The sequence below is a fragment of the Humulus lupulus genome, chromosome 4 (assembly GCF_963169125.1).
Source record: "Humulus lupulus chromosome 4, drHumLupu1.1, whole genome shotgun sequence".
NCBI classification, from domain to species: Eukaryota; Viridiplantae; Streptophyta; class Magnoliopsida; order Rosales; family Cannabaceae; genus Humulus; species Humulus lupulus.
In genome coordinates, this window is record NC_084796.1 from 226,328,732 (window position 1) to 226,352,682 (window position 23,951).

General features: G+C 34.0%; 1 long non-coding RNA gene across 3 annotated transcripts; it reads left to right on the plus strand.

Moving 5' to 3' along the window:
* Positions 1-1,059: 1,059 nt before the first annotated feature.
* On the plus strand, positions 1,060-8,570 carry LOC133831265 (uncharacterized). Of its 3 annotated transcripts, none has more exons than XR_009892458.1 (3): positions 1,060-2,369; positions 2,708-2,882; positions 8,300-8,570. It is a non-coding gene; the product is annotated as an uncharacterized LOC133831265 (long non-coding RNA). The 3 variants fall into 3 exon arrangements; XR_009892460.1 differs by having other exon boundaries at positions 1,060-2,352; XR_009892459.1 differs by having other exon boundaries at positions 1,060-2,283.
* Positions 8,571-23,951: the final 15,381 nt, after the last annotated feature.

Sequence of the window (23,951 nt, forward strand, 5' to 3'; positions counted from 1 at the left end):
CATGAGTTTGTTTATAATAGGTGAAGCGTATCATTCAATGTTTATGTTTAATTGAATACTTGTTGTACCATGATAGTTTTCTTGCTGGGTCTTGGCTCACGGGTGTTCTATGATGCAGGTAACGACAAGGGAAATGTCGACAAACCATGAGCTGGAGAACTTTGGAGTGGTGCGTACACGTTCTGCCTGCTCGGCTACCACAGTTGAGATAATTTTGAGGGACTTGGAGTATAAGTCCAATTTTGTCGCTTAGGCCGACTATTTTTGGAACTTTAGTTGTAACTACAATTGGTTTAAAACTCTTTTTTGTATCCCCTGTAAAAATTTAAAGTTTTAATGGAAAATTTTAATACATAAATCTTTGTTTAATTTTAATTACACTTTTGAGTCCAAAATTAAACACACAGTATAATAGTCCTGGATTAGTAGCGCGTTATAACTCTGCTAAGAAGTAACTCTTCCATAAGAGAGAAAAAAATTCTATGAACTTATTCTACAATTTTTGGGTCGAACTATGTAAACATAGTTATTATTTTACTTCTATTTCCTAAATTTCTTGAGTTCAATTCAATAATTTTTTATTGACAAAAAAGTACATCAATATGACCTATTAGTAATTAAGTATGATTCATATCTTAATATTCTACACATTATTTGGGTTATTCTTTATAATATTAAGAGATTTTAATAAGAAATACTCTTTTTGTCCATTTGTTTTAACTTTTACTGTCACACAAAAGTTTTATCATTTATATGGTTTTATTAGTTTTAAAATTACTTTTATACGGTTTAGCTTAGTCTGACACATGCTACACATCGTAGCCACGTTTTCATCAATTTTTTTCATTCCCTATCAGTGACTTCTTTTTTTCGTATCTTTAACAAGAAAGACAAATGCTAATAGTTGAAATATGTGGATATCATTTTACCCAACATATTTATCCACAACAAAAAAATTTGCGCAATAAGTGATTGTTCTAACAAAAGTTTGTGAAGGAGAGAAGAGCCACATAATTTAATAAAAGTAAAAGAAAGACAACTCTTCCTCAGCCGGCAAGTCCTAAGCTTTTATGACACCCTACACACTTCTTATTCTTACACATTTTGATCATTTTTTTTCTCGTACGGTTACCCAATACCCATTTCTATTTTAGTTGTTGTTCATTTTCGCCCTTTTTCTTTTCTTTTTAGAGATCATCAATATAATTTTTTTTATTTCAAATTGTTCATAATGGTTACTACTTGGACCAACTCTAGTTCTCCCTCTCTACTTGCAAATAAAGATTTGGCCCTTTTTTTGTTGCTTTTAAGTTTATGTTGTTGTGTTAGTTGTTTTAATATTGTTGTGATCAAGATTAATTTTGTGTTGTATATTGTTTTTATTTTTTAATGTTGTTTAATTGTTGTTTCATTTCAGCATATTAATGGAATTTTCACATTATAAATGTATATTTCTTTTTAGATGTTTGTAATTATTGTTTAGTTGTAATCTGTTTTTAAGATTGTTTTGTATCTTTTTGAAGGTTCAAAGTGATAAAAAGGCCAATCCCACTGTTCAAGCAACAATTTATTCCATTTTAGATGGAATGAGTGAAGATGTTGCTTATAATCCACTTGAGTCTCCAGTCAAATTTATTAAAATATATAATAGCTTTTTCTAATGTTTAGAGTCCATTCTCTCTCTCCTTTTTCTTTTATTTTGCCCAAAAAATTTCTCTCCATCCCTTTCTTTCATTCTTTCTTCTTTTTCAAATTTTCACGACAACACCAATTATTGTTGATTTTATGGTGATCTTACATTCCCTGCACATCTTTTGGATTAGACCACAGTTGTTATGGTGTTTATTTAAGATTGAACTTGTGTTGTTTTCATATTCATGAATTAATTTATAATGTGTGCCATGCTTTTGTTATGTTCTTGCTCATTATGGTTGTTGTATTATTTGCTTTATTTCTGTGTTGTTTTAGGACTAGGATTACAAATTTACAATCATGCAAAAAATTAACTCTGAATCAATTTAAACAAATCAACTTGAGATATACTCTTTTTATGGGGTTAATGTTTCCTCATCATCTCCCCACCTCTCACTCGTTCGACCACCTCTCTCTCGCTCACTCACGGCAGGGTTCTTGAGAACCAGGCAAACGACATGAACGGTGTGCTTGTGCTCTTGGGCGAACGACGTGAACAGCGGAGGCTCGCGGGTCTTCGGCAAATGGCGCGAACGACGGGGCTCGATGGGTATTCAGCGAACGATGGGGGCTTCAATAACGAACAAAGGGGTCTCTCTCTCTCTCTCTGTATTGTTTAAGCTCAGCAGTCTCGGGGTTGGGGCTATGAGCCGTGACGAGGTTGGGAAGGTTTGGGGGTAGGGGCATTTTTGTATCAATTTTCTGATTGTTTGCCATTTTCTGGGTGTCCTATATACAAATAGATAAGCTCGGAAACTCTGTTGGAGGAATTGTCTTTGTACCCCTTGCTCAAATTTGTGTCTATTAATATGTATCATGTTCTCTAATAATTAGTGAAGTTTTAACTATTTGAAGATGTGCTTTTTAACTTCATTTTTCACTTATTAATCTGATTTGAGCACCAGCAGTATTTTTCTGAGTTATTTTGTTAAATTGATAGTATTAATGTTTTAAATGGCTTTGGTTACTGTATACTAACTTGTTTGTTCATGTTCTGCCAACCGTTTTTCTACAGGTTAAGGATTCTGGTTGTGGTATTCACCAGCAAGATAAACCCCATTTATTCACCAAGTTTGTACAACCGCAAAGTGGATCTGGTCGGACTGCTAACAGCGGAGCTGGACTCGGGCTCACATCATAATTTAATCACTTGGAACCATCCTCGGAAATCACTCCAATTATGTTTTCAAGTATAGCTTCATTACCATTACTATTGGCTTCATTACATTTTGGTGATATTAAGATAGTCATTGCTATAGTACTATTAATGCTAAGTGTACTTATTTTGAGCTTTTGAGTTGATATTGATTGTACAGGGAAATAGAATATGAGAGGGAAAACTATTTTCAGCTCTAAAAATTAGAAATTATTTTTAGAAAACAATGTAGTGTGTTTGGCCTTGTTGTTTGAAAACAAGTTTTTTAAAAAACTGAGTTAAAAAAACAAGAATTTAGAAAACAGAAGTGTGTTATTAAAGTTGTCACTCTCTCACATCTCTCTTGATAAAAAATCAAAAATCTCAAGATATTATTTGTACATTTGAAATCTTGAGTTTTTTCTATTTCCAATTTGATTCTTATTGCTTTGTTGCTTTTAGGTTAGATTTTTTAATGTTGATACAAGTGACATTCATTGGTTTTGTTTAAACCAAAATCAAAAGCCTATTGAAGAACACAATATTATGTTCTACATAATACTTACTGAAATCCAAATAAAATAGAACTTGAATAACATGTATAGTGTAATTTGATGTGTTCTCGTCTTTATTGTTGTTTATGAAAGTTTTGGCCACTGTCTACCATATATTTGTAATAATTCTCTAATGAGATTTAAAAAATAGGGTAGAAGAAGATAATGGGTTATTTTTTGTTTGTAATAGCAATGTAATTATCTCTGAATATGGTATAAGCACAAGGACTTGGTGTCTGATTTTTGTTGTTATCATAATGTTGGTTCTTTGTTAGGCACTTTTCTTTGCAAAAGAATTAGCTCTGTTTGGCAATTAGAAAAAGAGTCACATTTGAGCAAGAAAAATGTTCATAATCTTACTGATTTATATGGTAATTTCTTAGTTTTTGGTATTTAATAATTCAACAAACAACAAGCCTATTTACTTACATATCTTTCCTACATGCATTATCTAAATGTTTGGAATTTTCATAGTCCATTTTAGCTTCAAATGTTCACTGTTTGATTTGGTGTAATTAATGATGATACATGTCAAACTTCTATATTTGTCTTTGTTTCTTGCTTTGATTTTGCATTTATATGATCGATTGCAAAACCTTATTAACACTTTTATTTGTAACTTTTGCCCCACTTCAAAGAAATTGTCTCTCAACTTGGATTATATTCGAATTTAGCATAAACCCTTCACAATTTCATTATATGTAAACATTTTAGTTCGAATTACATAATAATATACCCCATGAAAATAATAAGATTCTTCTAGTTACTTTTGTTCTATAAGTTTTTCTAATAATTTGTATATGTGAACTTTGACTACTAACACATCAAAATTATCATCACTACGAAGACATATGTGATTTTTTTTTACTCATGTTGCTATGACATTATCACACAAATGTATAGATATACATTATATGATATATATAGAAGTTAATTTTGTTTTAGAGTTAAGGTAGGTTACTAGCTTGTCTTCTCCATTATAATAATTCTTAATATGTCTATGTCTATCTCTGCGCCTTTGTGTCCATGTCTCTATATTTTTTTTTCTCTTTGTAATTTTAGTTAAAACCCAGGAAATACAATCGACATATTCTAGAAACGACAATAGAAGTAGAAAGACTTTAGGCAAATGTTAGTAAAGAGGAGGCCAGTAAGCTTGAGCCTAAACAGCAAAGTCAACCTCAGAATGGTTGGAACAACAACAACAGCAATCAGTCCAGCAACAATAATGGTCAGAAAAGAAAGCATCCTGACAACAAGCAGTCCGACAACGATAAAAGGGCACAGACGAACAATGGAGGTAATAGGGCGGGTTATGTAGAATACCCGCAATGTGCTAACTGCGAAAAGAAACATCCTGGTGAGTGTCGTGCAAACACCAAGGGATGCTTCAACTGTGGTCAGGAAGGTCACCAAAAGAGGCAGTGTCCCCAGCTCAAGCCAGAGGGAAAAAGGGAAGACAAGATGGTTCCTACCAGGGTATTTGCCTTAACCCAAGGAGAAGCTAACGCTAGCAATAAAGTAGTTACAGGCAGATTCCTATCCTCAATAATATATGTTCTGTATTATTTGATTCGGGAGCCACTCACTCGTATATCTTGTTAGGAATGATAGATAAATTAGACAAACCTTGTGAAAGATTTAGAACTACGTTTGTAACAGAGTTGCCTTCGGGCAAAGTAGTTCTATCATCACGGATAGTACGAGGCATGCCGATCAAAATTAAGGACGTAGAACTAGAAGGAGACCTGATAGAATTAGAGATCAAAGACTTCGACGTGATACTAGGCATGGACTGGCTAGCAAGACATGGTGCAACCATCGACAGCAAACGCAAGAAAGTGATGTTCGAGACTCCTGACGGCCAGAGACTGTGCTTTATGGGACAAGTTTCAGGACTACGCACACCGCTTATATCATATCACAAAGCTCAAAAGATGATAGAAAAAGGATGTCAAGCATTCTTAGCCAGCGTCACGAATGTGGTAAAGGAAACACCACTAAAGGGTGGAGACGTTCACATTGTAAAGGAATTTCCAAAAATATTTCCTGACGACTTACCAGGGTTGCTGCTGACTCGGGAAATTGACTTCACAATCGAACTAGTACCGGGCACCGAGCCTATCTCCAAGGCACCATACCAGATGACACCTACCGAACTCAAGAGTTAAAGACGCAGCTACAAAAACTCCTAGACTTGGGTTTCATTAGACAAAGTCATTCGCCATGGGAAGCACCAGTTCTATTTGTGAAGAAAAAGGACGGAATCATGCGGATGTGCATAGATTACCGCGAGTTGAATAAGAAGACGATTAAGAATAAGTACCTGCTATCTCGGATTGACGACTTGTTTGATCAACTTCGAGGAGCAACCGTGTTTTCAAAAATTGATCTACGGTCCGGGTATCATCAACTCAAGGTACGGGATGAGGATATTCCCAAAATGGCTTTTAGAACTCATTATGGGCATTACGAGTTTCTAGTTATGTCTTTCGATCTTACCAACGCTCCAACCGCGTTTATGGATTTAGTGAATAGGGTCTTTAAGGACTACTTGGATAAATTCGTCGTAGTGTTCATCGACAATATCTTGGTATGCTCAAAGGACAAAGTCAAGCACGAGAAACATTTAAGGTTGATCTTGTTACGACTAAAGAAGCATCCACTGTATGCCAAGTTCAAGAAGTGCGAATTTTGGCTTTCGAAAGTAACATTCCTCAGGCACATTGTATCCAAGAACAGAGTTGCAGTAGACCCATTTAAGGTAGAGGCTGTGAAGGATTGGTCAAGACGAAAGAACGCATCAGAAGTAAGAAGCTTTCTGAGGTTAGCAGGTTATTATCGGAGGTTTGTTGAGGGATTTTCTAAGATAGCCACTCCACTCACCAACCTAACCCGAAAACAGCAGAGGTTCAACTGAATTGATAAATGTGAAGAGATCTTCCAGTTGCTTAAAGATAAGTTGTGCTCAGCACTAGTACTTTGTCTACTGACACCTAACGAAAAATTTGTAGTCTACTGTGATGCGTCGAAGCAAAGGTTGAGTTGTGTGTTGATGCAGAATGATAAGGTGATAGCCTACGCCTCAAGGCAGCTGAAGGAGTACGAGCAATGCTATCCAACACACGATATGGAGTTGGCAGAGGTGGTATTTGCGTTGAAAATCTGGCGCCATTATCTTTATGGAGAACAGTGTGAGATTTCCATGGACCACAAAAGCTTAAAGTATTTCTCCACTCAGAAGGAGCTCAATATGAGGCAGCGCAGGTGGTTAGAATCAGTGAAGGATTATGACTGCGAAATCCTATACCACCCGGGAAAGGCAAACATAGTTGCTGATACGTTAAGTAGGAAGAGTTATGGAAGTCTAGCAGCACTAGCCGAAATAGAAAAGCCGCTACACCAGGAGCTAATCAATGCCGGAATAGAAGTAGTCATCGGTAAGCTGGCTAACTTGTCTATCCAGTCAAGTCTGTTAGAAGAAATACGGATTGGGCAAGGGCATGATGACACATTAGTAGCACATATGGAAAGAGTTAAAGAAGGTAAGGCCACATATTTCTAAATATCAGGACAAGGGTTATTGAGATATAAGGATCGGGTATGCGTGTCAAATGATCGAAGGATTAAGATGAAGATTTTAGAAAAAGCGCACAATACCCCATACTCAGTTCACCCAGGGTCGACCAAGATGACTCGCGAAATTAAGGCAATATATTTGTGTCTAAATGTTTAGTATGCCAGCAAGTGAAAGCAGAACAGCAGCGGCCTGCAGGCTTATTGCAATCACTTAGCATTCCAGAATGGAAATGAGATGATATAGCCATGGATTTCGTGACAGGTTTGCCACGAACAAGTAAGCAGCATGATTCGGCTTGGGTAGTAATAGATAGACTAACCAAGTTAGTTCATTTTCTGCCTATTAAGACTTCATACACAGCAGATCAATACGCAGAAATTTATGTTCAATAAATTGTACGATTGCATGGAATCCCTAAGACAATAGTATTCAAGCTAAAATGAGGTAGTTTCACTCCTTGAACTCTATAAATAGGATCTAGTACCCAGTCATTTTTTTCATTCTTCAAGTTGTGTTCAGAGCTTTCAAGCTGCTAGGGTTACTATAGATTGATAAACACTGAAGTTGGGATAAAAGCTTTATCATCTTAAGTTTTATGAACACTTGGGAATTGAGATATAGAGTGTATTTTTAATATCGAGGTGTAGATCGGTTCTAGTACATCCAAATGTATTCTTATTCTCAAGTTCATTTCTGTGTGGTTCTTTAGTTTTCCTTAGTTTTCTTTACTCAAATCTTAACTCGTTGTTTTCGATTCTTGGTTAGGTATATAAGTTCTTTGAACTTAAGGTTTCTTTTCAGTAAGCTTCTTCTTGGTGGTTTAGTTCTTTTCTTTATCATCTCTTATCTTTAGAAATACTCACCATTTTTATTATTGGTTTTAGGAGTGTTCCAAATCCTGATTTTGTTCTCAAATATCCCAGTGTTGGTAAGGAAAATATGATAGATTTGTATGCGTTTATGTGTTTATGCTATGATATATGTATGATGTTTTTATTTTTTAAGTATATGATTTGTTTAGATAACAAGCATATAATTTGTTTAGATAACAAACATATAACTTATTTAGATAACATGTCCCAATAATATATTCCTTGGGCATATGATTGTTTAGATAACGAGCCCCATAAATTTATATAACTTATTTAGATAACTAAGCCCGTAAATTTATGGAGATATGATTGCCTAGCTAGCAAGCTCCAAGAAGTATGATGGCCATTATCATACATGTTTTTATAGTCATATGTTTTGTAGTCTTATATTATGTTTTATGTTGTATGTGCTAATAGATTTTCCTTACTGGGCATTAGATTCATTCTTTTATTTTTATGTATGCAGGAAAATAGTTATGGCGGTGGAATGATTCCTGGTAGTTTGGTTTGTGTATTAAGGATGAAGGGATTCAATGGACTGTGTGACGATTCGAGGACGACGTTATTTTTAGTCTCTTTAAATTATGTTTTTATGTATTTTTCGCATTTAGTTTTGTAAACAATTTCATTTAGTGTATAGTTATGTTTTATTTTAAAACAATGGTATCCCATACCGCTCATTTATGTATTTCAAATATTTACTTTGGAGTTTTTAATAAAGTTATGAATATTCCTTATGTATGTTTTCTAAAATATAGTGGCTATGTCTAGTAGTTTTAATCGTCAAAGGTCTTAGAAATAGTTGGGTCATTACATAGAGGAGATTGAATATCTTAAATACTCATCTATAGTGAAGTAGAGTTTGAGATTAAAATTGTGTGATGCGGTGATAACAAAAGGTTGAGTACTTGTGTGTTTTAGTGAAGTAGGTTCTGAGAAATTTGTTTGTGTGCTGTAGAGATACAAAGAAGAAATCTATTGTGTGATATTTGAATTGTTTGACTTGTTGTTGACAAATAATTAAGTCTCTATTTTAAGGGAAATGCATAACTGCCCTAAAGTAAATATTTTCTACCCTTATTGCATTTAACTTTGTTTAATTAAACTTGTGCCCCTTTTATACTTTTTTGTATTATTATGTCTTTGTTTGGCACTTGATCAAGCATAAGTTGTTGCACCATAACTCTTCAAAATGTTTGTACTTCCCTTCATTATGCAATTTTTGAATTCTTACCATGCCACTAATTATTTCTTAGGTTTACTTTTATTAATTTTTTTTTGTCCATATTTTGATTTTCTGAGCATGGTCTCATCCATTTTAATTTCAAGAAATTCAACTTCATGGTATGAGTTATTGGGCTCATTGTACTGTAGCTACCTATAGAATGAGGTTGTTAGTGTTGGGTAATATTTATAGTCATGCTAAGCTTCTTGCATTTAATCGAATGACTTCATTGTTGGGAAAACTTATACAAGATCTTGTTTATTTTCATGTAGATTTTATATTAAACGAATTAATATAAGAAAACCTAAAACATGTATCTAAAAATGAATTCAAACAGAACTAATGATAAGAACACTTACATTATACGCAACAGAATGATATAGTCATTCCTTCAGTTTCTCTAACCCTTGTATCCTTTCTGTCACAGAGTATTACCAAGAAACTGAACCGTTATTCAATTTTCTTCACAACCTTTCAAATTATCCTTAGAATCACCTAGACTATGGTGGACAATTCCCAACACATAAGATAGATACAAAGGAAAGAAGAGAAAAGAATAATGAGGCTTAGAAAAGGACTTTGTAGAGAGAATCTACAACCTACTAGATCTTCTGATCTTCTCTGAAACTTGTTTCTCTAAAATCTCTCACTTAGCATTCCTTTTATTGACTCAATCAGGTCATTTATTTAATTAAAAAATCAATAAAATAATAGCCAATAATCAGCCTTAGGTCGAAATTATTTTGGGCTTTAGGCCGAAATTTCCCTTTTAATTATAAGCTTGTTGGACTTAAAATCAAGGCTTGTATTATTTAAAATTGATTAATTAATTAAATAATCATTCAAATCCTTTTTCAAATTAATTATTTATAGTTTGAACCTTAATTTAAACTTATTTATTAATTTAGATACCAATTTATGTTAATTAATAAATATGGCATAATTTCTCTTTTATTCTCTAAATTACATAACTCTGTGAAACTATCTAAAATTAACCTAGTCAACTTTGATAATTCTAATTGATATTTAAATCAATTAATTGAGGCTATTTAAATGATTCTATCCAAGGTACAGTGGCGACCATGGGCCTATGAAATCAAGCTCCAATAATTTATCATAAATCTAACAAATAAATTTACTAACTTATTAATTCCTCGTGACTCCACTATAGACTCATAATTGCACTCTTGAATTCATAGAACGCTCTATAAAAAATATAGATACGCTATTAATTATCCATTGTTACAACCATAATTGTCACTCAATCCTCTATAGACGGTCTACAATGAGATAGGACTAAAATACTGTTTTACCCCTCATTGTATTTTATCCTTAAAACGTTTAGTTCCTTGTAAATGATATTTCAGTAAACTAATATTAACTACTGAAATGAGATCTCTATCATTTAGCACCTTGAACCAAACTAAAAGGAAACCTTCGTTTCATTTCTTCATCAGAATCTATAGATGTTCATATCTATGATTAACACTCCCACTTAATTATACTACCAAGTTCCCAAGATGTAAGTATGGGCTAGTCCGTAGGGTAAGCTGGTAACGAACAAGACAAAGAACTCAAATGATACAATCAGTTAGAATACTAACCACTCAGAATTGAGATTGAATTGACCTATGGTCAACTATATGATATGACTAGAATAGATAATAACTGTATGTTTACTTATCCTGTCTACTGTCAATATCAGTTCAGTCTTATGTAAAAAATACATCTGATCTTATCTACTTTGCTAATGTTCTAGAAAAAGCATAACACTGCGATGTGTAAGTAGATCATATTGTAGATTGGCAAGTCAGTGTAAATTCTGTGCACTGACTAATCTTAGGACTAACTTATTTTGAACATATAATCATATTTATATTCCATTGTGATTACGTCACTATAAATACGATTAGCTATATGCTCTGGATTTAATAGAAGTTTGTATTAAACAAATAATCACGAAAATAAAATATGTGAGCAAAGTGATTGACCAAGTGAAAAACTAATTTATATTCTTTTATTGATAATAAATGAGATTACAAAGAAATTGAGTTTTAATTAGGGCATAAAACCCCAACATTCGCATGCATGCAGGTATGAAGAGCATTATTCGTTGGAACTTGTGTTGTTGTTATTGGATTATTATTTTGCTTGAAGATAACTTTATTTTTGTTTTACAATTTACTAGTTTAGGGTCGTCATGCCTACTCAATTTTAGGATTTTGAACTGAGTTCTCTCATGTTATTGTCGTCATTTCAAAGTAAATTAATTTGATAGTTTAGTATAAGCATGATAATGTTACAATTAATAAGAAAGAACTCAGTTCAAAATTGTTACTCCAGTAGATGTGTTGGTATAAAGTTAAATCACGTAGCCTTGTAATCAATAATCTTTATCTCTCATGAGACATAGAGTTGGAATTTGTGTTATCATCAATATATCATTCTCATTATGTTTTTTTTTTTTGGGTATATGCATATGGAAATAACAAGTATAGCATTTACAGTTTCTTCTTTTTCTAAGCTATGTGTTTACATGGTAAGTCATTGCATGGGAGGTTAGTTCCAAATCGACTTATGAATGTTTATTGGTCTGTTTTTAATTGACTTCTCATACAATTTTTGTAGTAGTGTGCACTTACATGGTTAAGGAAATAATACATTTTGATTTGGTTTGAATTATATTGTAATTATACATGAAATTTTGGATGAATGTAGTAGTTTAAAACAGGGAAATGAATTCTCATTTTCTATGTATGGTACATCAGTTCACAATATTATGATGTCTTGTGTACCATATGGTACGACAGTTGCTTAAAAAATGTTGTGTTATGTTACAAAAATTGTCCATAAATAGTTGTATCATGTATTGTAGGAGACGACATTTGCACAGAAACTGTCGTCCCTTGTGGTACTTGAGAAGAAAGTTTTATTGGAACTATTATCTCCTGCTTGTACATAGCACTACACTGCATGGTACAACAGTATCATAACTATTGTATGAACGTTCTTACCATAGTTTAAAATTGTGGTACCACATCAATTTTTTAGTAGTGAATCTTTCATCTCAAACTGACAAGCTAATTCAGACTTTAACATTACAATTCCATCAAAATCATCACCAGTAATAGGCATATCATCAACATATAAGGAAAGAAAAATATGGCCTGTAGTGGTACACTTGACAAAGAGAGTTGTGTCATGATCACAAGGGAAAAATCCAAGAGAAATGATAACAATAGAAAACTTCTCAAACCATGCTTGAGGAGCCTATTTGAGACCATATAAAGCTTTCTTAAGCTTGCAAACTTCTCCATGATTATGAGGAATGCCAGGTGCAGGAACCATGTAAACCTCTTCATTCAAATCACTATTCAAGAAAGCATTCTTAACATCCATCTGAGTTATATTCCACTGATGAACAAATGCAGCTACAATAAGAGTACGAACAATAGTCATTTTTGCAACGGGAGCAAAAGTTTCCTAATAATCCATACCATACTACTGAGAGAACCCTTTAGCAACCAATCTAGATTTGTAGCGTTCAACGGACACATCATACTTGGTCTTTATTTTGTAGACCCAATGAGAACCAATTGTACGTTTACCAGAAGGTAATGGTACCAAATCCCAAGTATCTGTCTTTTGTAAAGATGAAAGTTCTTCATTCATAGCATGCCGCCAAATGGGGTTAGTAGCTGCCTCCTTATAGGATAAAGTCTCAGAAAAACAATGGATAGAAGCTAAAAACGAAGTGAAAGAAGTAGAATAAAACGAATAAACCAAATGAGGTAGTTTAGTAGAATTACGAGTGCGCTGAGGATAACGAGGAGGATCCACAATATCAGGAGCATCTTGAACAGTTCTAGGCGGAGGTGCATCAGAAATGTTAGGCAATGAAGTACAAGTATCAATAGCTCGAGACATGGGAGAGTAATGAAGACGAAAAAGGACTATAGGAGCAGTAGAAGATTTAAACTCTACAATTTGGAGGACTTGGTGTGAATAAGATTTGATTTGGCCAAGTTATGAGTAATGTCTGGAATAGAAAAGAAAGGTATATACTCAAGAAAAACAACATCACGAGATAGATATAATTTTTTAGAAGCTGGATCAAAAAATTGATATACTTTTTTACCTTCACTATAACCAAGAAACACATAAAGTGCAGAGCATGATGATAGTTTTGAAAGCTCTACAACAGGATGAAGGATAGAGCATGTAGAACCAAAGACTCTAAAGGAAGAATAGTAAGGAATATGTCCATATAGTTTTTAAAAAGGAGACAAGCCTGAAGTGATAGAAGACATAATCTTATTAATTAGATTGACTGCAGTGCTCCCCCAAAAATTTACTAGGAACAAAAGATGAAAACAAAAGAGAACTAGCAGTTTAAAAAATGTGGCTATTCTTTCTTTCAGCAACATCATTTCATTCGGGGGTATCTGTAAATGAAGTTTGATACACAGTTCCATCTAAGTAAGCAAATTATATAAATTATTTGAAGTATACTCACCACCATGTGTAATGACCCACTAATCTTGACTAATTGGACCATTATCGAAACTATACATAAAACTTACATTTTTACAAAAATACCATAATTTATTGAGTAACTTGAAAAATAAGAGTTATTTACAAAGAAACAGAATACTAAGAAGGATTATGGGATCCCATTGTTTTTAAAAACAAAAGATGATTTAAAATAAAAGACATTACATAATAATGCGGAAAATACATGTAAAACCATTAAAAACATAAGAAGTGAGACTACATCATCGAATCGAATAACGCTCGGCCCCTTGACTCCATTCATCTTCGATACACATCCTCCAAGCGTCACGAATCTTACCGCCTCTAAACTTATTTTCCTGCACATAAACAGAAAGGAGTGAGCCTAATGCCCAGCAAGGAAAACCTAACACATAGTCATATACATAATTTCATAAGAAAACATAAAGACATATCATAACACATAATTCACTTATTATAATGGCCATTATTACTTGGGGTCCCATAGACTAAACAAGCTTATGCCCATGAGATTAGTGGGGTCCTACCAGCTAAATAGGCTTATGCCCACAATCTTTTTGGGGTCTTGTTAGTCAAATAGGGCATATGCCCAAGCCTACAACATACACATCAATAACATATTCATAACATATGAAAACATAACACATAAAATAGCATAAACATAAACATATAAATTCTAGCCTATTTTCCTTACCAAAGTTACCGAGATTATGGACTGAGTTGGGATTGTTGGAACACTCCTAAAACCACAAGAAAGAGTAAGTCTAAAGAAAGGAGATGAAATGAAAGAGATGGAAAGACTAAACCATAGAAAACATACTTACCGACTTATATGCTTAAAAGCTTGGATTCCCTAACCAAAATAAGAATAAGGTTAGGGGACTGAGTAGAAGGTTTTGAGAAAGGAAATAACATAAAAATACAGAAAAGAACTAGAGTTTTGGGTTTACCTCAAAGATTGAAAGATCAATCTAACATCCACCGAAATACTATAGCACTCACTTCTCAAAGTGTTTGATAAGCTTATGATGTTTAAGCTTATAGTTTTTCCCCAAACCAAGTGTTTACACTCTCACACTCACTTAACACTAGCAGCCTCTGAACTTAGAGCAAATGGTGAATAATGGCTGGGTACTAGGTCCTATTTATAGAGTTTGGGAATGAAAATATCTTGATTTTACTTGAATAAAAATAATGGCTTTTTAAGTGAAAATCATTTGAATAATCGTTCAGCAGAGGCTGAAGACTCGTTCAAAAGATGTTGGACTGTTGAAGGAGTTTGAATGGCTGAAGGGAAAAGAATTCAAAAGTATTTGAATTCATGCTGGTGGAGGCGATATATCGCCCCCTATAGGCGATATATCGCCTGGACCTTTGTTCCCGAGGCGACCGTGCATCGATTCGTGTTTTCCGTATCTACGTGCTGCGACATATCGCCCCTTATAGCTGCGATATATCGGCATACGCTGAATATTTAAACACGAATTTACACATTTTTAGCTAAGTTTGAATGGATTAAACAGCCTTGACTAAGCCCTCAACGTACTCAAGGCTGCTGACTGACCCTATAACATTCAAATTTTACCCTTATTTAATTTAATCCTCAAAAATACTTAATCCTTAATTACCATTCATAACATGTGCTTAAAATCCTATTGGTTGATGTCTAAACCTTATAATATAATAATATAATCCTTAATATCAGTCACATTAATCAAACCTTAGGTCATACTTAATATTTTTAAACTATAGATTAAACTTAGAAAATCTATAAGTACTACTATGAGTGTCCAAATAATTCCCGGTCTGAACCAAAAATCCATAGTAACAAAGATAACACTAAACATACTATAATACTACTAACAATTAGCTAAGTAAAGTTCTTGGACTCTACACCATGCTCATGTCTAAAACATTTAATAGCAGCAACATGTTGAGTTTTTACATAAGCTCAAAAATAATTATAAATATCAAAGAAATTAGAATGATGTTTCATAAGAAAAACCCAAAAAAAAATGTGATCATCAACAAATGAAACATAATATCGAGACCCTCCTTTTATAGCAATAGGAGAGGATCCCCACACATCAGAATGAACTAAGTCAAAAGGTGCAATAGAAGAAGTACTTTTATTGAAAGGTAAAGCATAAAATTTTGCAAGTTTACAACCACTACAATCAGAAATATTATGAACTTGAAAATTCCCTAAGGTTCTCGTAGAAGCTAAGAATCTTAAATGAGAAGCTGAAACATGACCAAGGCGAGAGTGCAACAAATAAAACTAGACGATAAAGAAGACAAACGAAAAGAAGACAAATCAACACTAAGAGTTGCAAATACTGGTAATCTTAGCTCATCCAAAACATATAAACATCCCCGCCTACGGCCTATCCCAATCAACTTTTGAGATTGTGGATCCAACACATCACAAGAAGTAGAATAAAAAGACACTGAATAGCCAAAATCACACGATTGACCAACATATACAAGATTTAGTGAGAGCTTAGCAATATAATAAACATTAGGAAGTGATAAATGAGGACTGACAACATAACCAACACCTGCTAGTGGCATGGGAGTACCATTAGCAGGACTGGAATAGATGATGTAGGACACAAAGAAACAAAATATTTTGAATGTGGAGACATATGGTGTGAAGCTCCAGAATCTAAAATCCATGTAGAAGAGGTCATACCTGAAGTACTAGTAAGGGCTAACCTATCGAAGAAAAGGCAAACATGGCATGCGACTGCATGGTAAATAACTTCTGAAACTATTCTGAGAGGGAAGCAAGTGCAGAGTTAAAGGATGAGGACCCAAAATCATATGTCAGATGGAGGTACAGTAGTAGCAACATTAAATTGTTGTGGACGGTATCACTACTACAAAATACCCTTTGTGGGTCACCTTTTTAGGACACACACCTAGATGTAAGTCCTAAAAATTTCTTTGGATTTTTTAGCACTCTCATAGAGAGCCCTTCAAAACACATTTTAGAACTCGCAATGAGTGTCCTAAAAACATATGTGAGTCCTAAAAAACATGAATATAAAATTTAAGAGTGATGAAATTTAAGGGCTCACTTTGGGTGTCCTAAAATGGGTGAAAAAATATTGTTAGGGTTGAATTGGGGTTGGCATATACCATTTTCTCAGCAAATAAGAGAAGAAAAAAAAAAACCACATTCGGATTGGGACTTAGGGTTTTGACGACGACTAGGGGCAAGTGAAGGCAACGACGCAACTGGTTTGGTGGTGGTGAAGGCGACATCGGCGGCTGGGGTTTTAGGGCGGGGACGACTGTAGGGTGGGTTCTCAGAAATTGGGGTTCTCGGATGTTGAAGGATTCTCGACACCTGGGCTTGGGATTCTTGGCTCCGATAGCAGCATTGGCAGTGACACTATGGCTTCTCAGCTCCAGCAGTGACACGATCTTGGTCCGGCGACAGTACTGTAGTAAAGGCAGTGACTATGGGTATTTTTTATATCTTTTTGCTTCATTTCATTGATTAATTAATTATTTAAATGTTATATCTAAAATATATTTATTTGTCTTATATTTTAATTTGTGTAATGTTAGGATAAATTTGAAATCCCAAATTTTAAATTGAAGTCTCTTTTGTTTATTTTTTCAATTTTTTTTTTATAAGTAATGGTTTTTATTTAGTTAATATGTAAATACTTTCTCTAAAATATATTGATTAGTCTTGAATTTTAATTTGTGTATTTGTGTAGGGTGTGGATAAATTTAAAATTCATAAATTCAAATTGAAGTCTTTCTTATTTTCTAATATTGAGTGGGTAAGTCTTTTATTTGACTTTGTTTATGTTAGACGAAATTTTGGTCAATTGTTGAGTGTCTATTACTAAAAATTCAAAAATTAGAGTAATTATGTATATTAGATAGTGTAACGTCCCAAAATTACCTTATAAGACTTAGAGCCTTGATTAGGGGGCCAGGATTACAATATATGGAGTGAATTATGTGATAAAATGACTAGTTGTGTATTAAATATGCATGTGGGCCCTTTTCTTATTAGAAGGGCAATTATGATAATTTGCCTGATGTGGGCATTATTGTATATTTATGTGCATATATGTGATATATGTAAGATACCACGTTATTATGTGGGTTTATTTGAGCTACTCGACATGAGACGATCCTATGGAGCAAGTTAGTAGGAAAGTCACAACGGGGCCCAATACCCGACTCGGGGCTAGTCGAGGGGTATTTTGGGTATTAGGCTTTTAATTGGGTTATCGGGTAATGGAAATGAATAATTGGAGATATATTTGAAGTTAGTGAGTTTAGGAGGGAATATTGGGGAATTTGACCATTTTGTCCTCGGGGGCATTTTTGGTACCCCGAGCCTCGAGATTAGCTTAAGTCACCTACGCCTTAGGAAAAAAAAAGACGAAAAAAAAAACAACACAAAACACTTAAAAAGCTCACTAAACTGACATACTTTCTCACCTCACTCTCTTTCTCTCTAAGCTTTCCTAAGCTTGTTTCTTTGAGAAGTTAAGGAGGATTTTACTAGAAATCAGGGACTTAAAGCCTAAAACTTGGGGAATTAGTCCTGCTGCAGCTTGTGAGATTAATCATCAATTGAGGTATGCTCTAGACCATGTTTTTTCCATTGAAATTCAGTGTTTTCTTGGTTGTTTTAGAGAGTGTTTTTTAACCTTTAAGCTTTAGATTTGGCTTGGTGTTTTGATGAGTTTTAAGGCATGATTTTTGTTGGGTTTCGTTGTTGGGAAGATGTTAGAACTATTGTAGTAATTGAGTTATTATTTTGGGGTGAATTTGGGTTAATTTGGATTGAATTTGGCTGCTGAAAATTGAATAAAATATGGGTTTGAGGGGCCAAGACGCGTCTTTGTTCTTGAGGGGTCGCGGCTCAACTTGAACCCAAGGCCTTGAGAGGTCTCTGTTTGGGGGGCACACCGCGACCTTCAAGGGCAAGTCGTGGCCCACATCCCTTTGACAGAGAGGCGGGGGGGGCTCTTTGATAGGAGGGGCGCACCACGACCCTTAGGATCAGGTCGCGACCCGCCTAGGAATTTTGGCCTTGGGAAGATTTTTTAAAAATGGGAATATTTTCCTTAGGGCTCGAGATCGATTCCACTACTCGGTTTAGTGGAACTTGAGTCCCTAGAGGCTAGGACTCGGTCCGAAAGCCTTTATTTGCTCATTATTGATGGAATCCTATATTATGGTTGTGACTAGGTTATCGCTAGGGGACTCGGAACTGGGATCGTGCTAGAGGGTCGTTCTTATTTATGCTATACTCGGACCTAAGGTAAGAAAATTGTACCCAATACATGTTATATGTGATTAGGGCTTGGCCTGACTGTTATCAATTACCATGACTAGGGCTTGGGCCCCGAGGACATCTATATTTAAGCTATTGTTTTACATGTTGGATGATTCTTGTTTAAGTATTTCATGTTTGTTGTATGAACTCCGTGGTTAGGGCATGAAGCCCCGTTAAATAAGTATGATTAGTGTTGTGAGAATGGTCATTCGAAGGTGTTATGTGATTAACATGCATACATGCGTATTTTGTTGGGATATGCCTATCCATATCTGTTTCTGTACTAAGTTTTGTGTTCCTAGATCAAGGCTTGACTTATTAGTCAAGGAAGGCAGAAGCGCGTTGTGCACTAGTCGAAAGGCTTATGCCTAAACCAACAACGTACTATTATGTTGGCGGACTCTATGGTCGTTGGTACACCAAGGGGTTGGGCTAGCTCTATGGCTAGTTATTCATAATTAAGGGTGAGGGCCCCAGGTGACTCTATGATCACATAGCTAAGGCATAGGCTCCGGGGTTGGGTCTAAGACAACTGTTTAGGGTTGCGGCCCCAATTCGGTCCAATGACTACTTGTTTGTAATTGAGCAATTGTATCTGTAGGTCATTACTACTGGACATGCTAGATGGGTATCTAGAAGTTTATATTTTCTGTTTATGCACATGTTGATTTTTCTTGCCGAGCCTTGGCTCATGGGTGCTTTGTGGTGCAAGTAAGGGGAAGGGAAAGCTTGACCAACCATGAGTTGGAGAGCTTTGGTGGCAGCGTGTACATATGCGACTGCTCGACCACCAAGGTTGGGAGTATCTCAGAGGAACTAGGGTTGTAGCCCTGTTTTCGCCGCTTAGGCCAGTTGAATGTAACTTTTTATGTATATTCACCTTTTTAAAAGTTTGGTTGTAATATTTTGGGATCCTATAAATGTTTGAATCTTTTCAAATAAAATTCAAGGATTCTTTTGATAAGATTTTCTAACCCTAACCCTTAACATTATCCATAGTTACACATTTTTAATCCAAATGACTTGGTTAGCAAGTCTGACACAATTTAAAGTACACAGTGTAGCGGTCCTTGATTAGGAGGATGTTATAGATAAGTTTCTTTGTTTCAAATTCTTTAAATCTTTATGGAATTTTCAATCTATTTACAATCTATAGTTATAATAGATAGTAATTGATTGAGGATATTTCTGCCTTTTTTTCAACTACATACAATATATAGTTATATTATGAGTTATCTTTTCATGCAGTTGGTTTAATTCTAATAATATATGATAGGATGATTCTTCATATTTTATTCTCTTTTTGTCTTTGGATGGTATTGAATAATATATTTTTAATCTAAAAAAATTGTTTGTTTTTAGTTTTGTTTTCTCATTGAAATATGACATTAGTCAACAAAAAATTGAAAGTGTTAGCTAGTTTTTAATTTTAAATTGCTTGACTTAATTATATTATATATATTGTTGGGCCACATGACTATTTATGCCCAATTTTTTTCTTTTGCTTGGAAATATTATATATTAAAAAATCTTAACTCTTCATTCATGTGTTGACATATGTATAAAATATATTATTCAATTCTTGCTTACGTACACATTTGAAAGCTTTGTTTAACCAAAACTATTAATGTAGCAATATTATATAATTATAATTTTCTTTATACATAGTTACTATGTATACATATGGAAATATATATATCTAGATATTACAAAATCTTAGGCATGATTTTACTTGCTATATTCCTTGTTCTTGTATTTATTTTTTGATATTTCCTTGCTATGTATATGTATATGTATATGTATATGCAAATATATATATATATTAGAAATGCATATGTATGTATATATTGAGCATTTTGGAAGCAATAACAAGACTTGGTGTAATAACATAATATGGAACATACATCTAACTTTTTTATTTTTTTTAATGTTAATAATAATGTTTAGGTTAATATTTTGATTATTCTTAAAGCATTGGATTGGTAGATAATTGCAAGAGGTATGTTGTATTTGATTTTTTTTTTTTTAATTTTCAATCTTTTAAAATTTTGAATGATAACTATATTACTTTAGTGGAGTATGAATATCTTAGATATTCATCCGTAGTGAAGTAGGTTTTGAGAATTTTGTGTGCTGCGGTAATAACGGAATGTTGAGAACTTGCATGTCTTAGTGAAGTAAGTTCTAAGAATATTGTGTGTTGTGGTGATATATGGATGAAAATCTGTGTGTTATTTGATTTGTTTGACATGTTAATGTTGATTGTGACAGATGGCTAAGCTAGTAAAATAAGGGATATTTTGTCCGACATTCTGTAGATTTTTGTATACTTTGTTTTTGTTTTGTATGTTTATTTTATTTTCTTAATTTTTATTTTTTATTAAAACAAATAGGTGCAATATGGAAAATGAATAGATGTTAGCTGATAGGTTGTTAATAGAATATATAAAAGGGGTCGATGACTTTCTTAAATTTAGTTTGGATCAAGCCAAATATCCAAACTATATTTGTTGTCATTGTAGTAAGTGTGGAAATATAAAAGACATGACTGCCACAATGATAAAAGAGCACTTATATTTCCACGGGATAAACAAAAGTTATAAAATATGGTATCGGCATGGTGAAGAGCTTCATGTTACTCCGAACCCTCCTAGGATGAATGATATTCAAAATTTTAGGCAATTTGATCTTAAGGATAATTTAGTATGTTAGATTCCGTGGATTTTGGTTCAAGTCAGGACTTAGTTGGAAACTCGTAGCAACAGTTATGAATTTTATAAGTTTAACCTATAGTTTAAGAATATTAATTATAACATAAGGTTTGATTAATATTGTTGTTCCTAGAAACATATTTACTATAACCTAAGGTTTAGATAGAACCATTAAGAGCATAACACCTTGTCATAATCATGTTTATTTATGGATTTAAGTTTAAATAAAAGAAAGATCTAGAAACTCTAGAACCTTCTGAAACCATTAAGAGCGTGACACTTGTCATAATCATGTTTATTTAAGGATTTAAGTATTTTTTTTAATAGGATAGTTTCACTCCTAAAACTCTATAAATAGGACCTAGTGCTCAGCCATTTTCTTCATTCTTCAAGCATTCGATCAGAGCCTCTAGGTGCTAGTATTACTATAGAGAAATACACTTGGGTTTGGGATAAAAGATTTATCATTCTAAGTTTTTCTAAACACTTAGGAAGTGAGAAATAGGGTGATTTTGGTATTAAGGATAAGATCAATCAAGGTATTCCTATTCCTAAGTTCAGTTCTTTATAATCCTTTAGTTTTCTTTAGTTTCTTTTATTCAGATCCTAACTCTTGTGTTATGAATCTTGATTAGGTATTTAAGTTATTGAAACTTAAGGTCCTTCTTGGTAAGTTTCTTCTTGATGGTTTAGTTTTCATATTCATCTTTATTCTTAGAGTTTCTCACATTTTTCTACTGTTGGTTTATAGGAGTATTCTAATCCCGCTCTTGTTCCCAAATATCCCAGCTTTTGGTAAGGAAAATATGATAGATTTTGTGTGTTTATGTTTATGTTATGATAAGTATATGTATAGTATGTTTTGTAGTCCTTAGGCATATGACTACCAGTAAAAGTTCTGTGGTATATTCCTCCAATTCCTCGTTTGATTCAGTTTTATTGAAATGTTGATCATGCTAAGAATTTGACTCGGCATGCGAATGAGAGAATAAATGACAGTAGACTTGGACATCCTGCTGACTAACCAGCGTGGAAGGCAGTGGATTTTGAATGGCCTTCATTTTCCAATGAACCTAGAAATATTCGTCCAGCTCTTTCTACGGACGAAATTGATCCTCATACTGCTCTCAATAGTAAGTATAGTTGTTGGCCTGTTATGCTAGTCATATATAATTTACCGCCATGGCTTTGTATGAAGAGGAAGTTTACCTTATTGACCTTGTTGATATCAGGACCTAAACAACCTAGTAACGATATATGCGTCTACTTAGCTCTCCTAATTGATGACTTGAAAACATTATGGAATGAAGGGGTTAGGGCTTATGACGCATATCGAAAAGAAGTGTTTACCCTTCTAGCGGTGTTGTTATGGGCAATCAACGACTTCCCCGCTTATGGTAATTTATCCAGTTACAGTGTAAAGGATACAAAGCTTGTCCTATTTGTGAGGAGAAGACTTTTTCTCAATATTTGAAACATTCTCGCAAGGTGTGCTATATGGGACATAGAAAATTCTTGCCCCGGAGACATTATTTTAGAACTTGGAAAAATGCGCTCAATGGTGAACAAGAGTTTGGTTTGGCTTCAGTTCCTTTGATTGGGAATCAAGTACTTAATAAAGTATATGCAATTCAGTCTAATAGGAACTTTGTTAAATATTCCTAGTAAAAGTAAGGATGGCATTAAAGCTTGGAAAAACTTGGCTGCAATGGTCTTGTGAAAAAAGCTACATCCAAAAGCTGGGCCTAAGAGAACATTTTTACCGGCAGCTTCTTACACACTCACTAAGGATGAGAAGATAAAACTTTGTGGTTGTTCATACAATAATAAAGTTCTATAAGGGTATTCTTCAAACATAAGAACGTTTGTGGATATGAAGAATTTGAATTTGGTCGGCATGAAATCTCATGATTATCATGTCTTATTCCAACACATTCTACCTATGGCTATTCGTGGTGTCCTACCTAAAAAGGTTCGAGAGATAATCACACGGATGTGTTTGTTTTTCAAGTATTTGCGTTGTAAGACGATTGATGTTTCAACGTTGGACAATTTACAAGTGGAGATTGCTATAGTCATGTGTTACTTGGAGCGATTCTTTCCACCTTCTTTTTTTGACATAATGGTGCATCTTACAATTCATTTGGTTAGAGAGATTAAACTATGTGGACATGTTTACCTAATATGGATGTATCCCTTTGAGCGATACATGAAGATTCTTAAGAGTAATGTTAGAAATAGAAGTAGACCCAAAGGATGTATTGTTGAATGCTATATTGTAGAAGAAGCCATAGAATTTTGTTCAGAATACTTGCATGGTGTGACAAGCGTG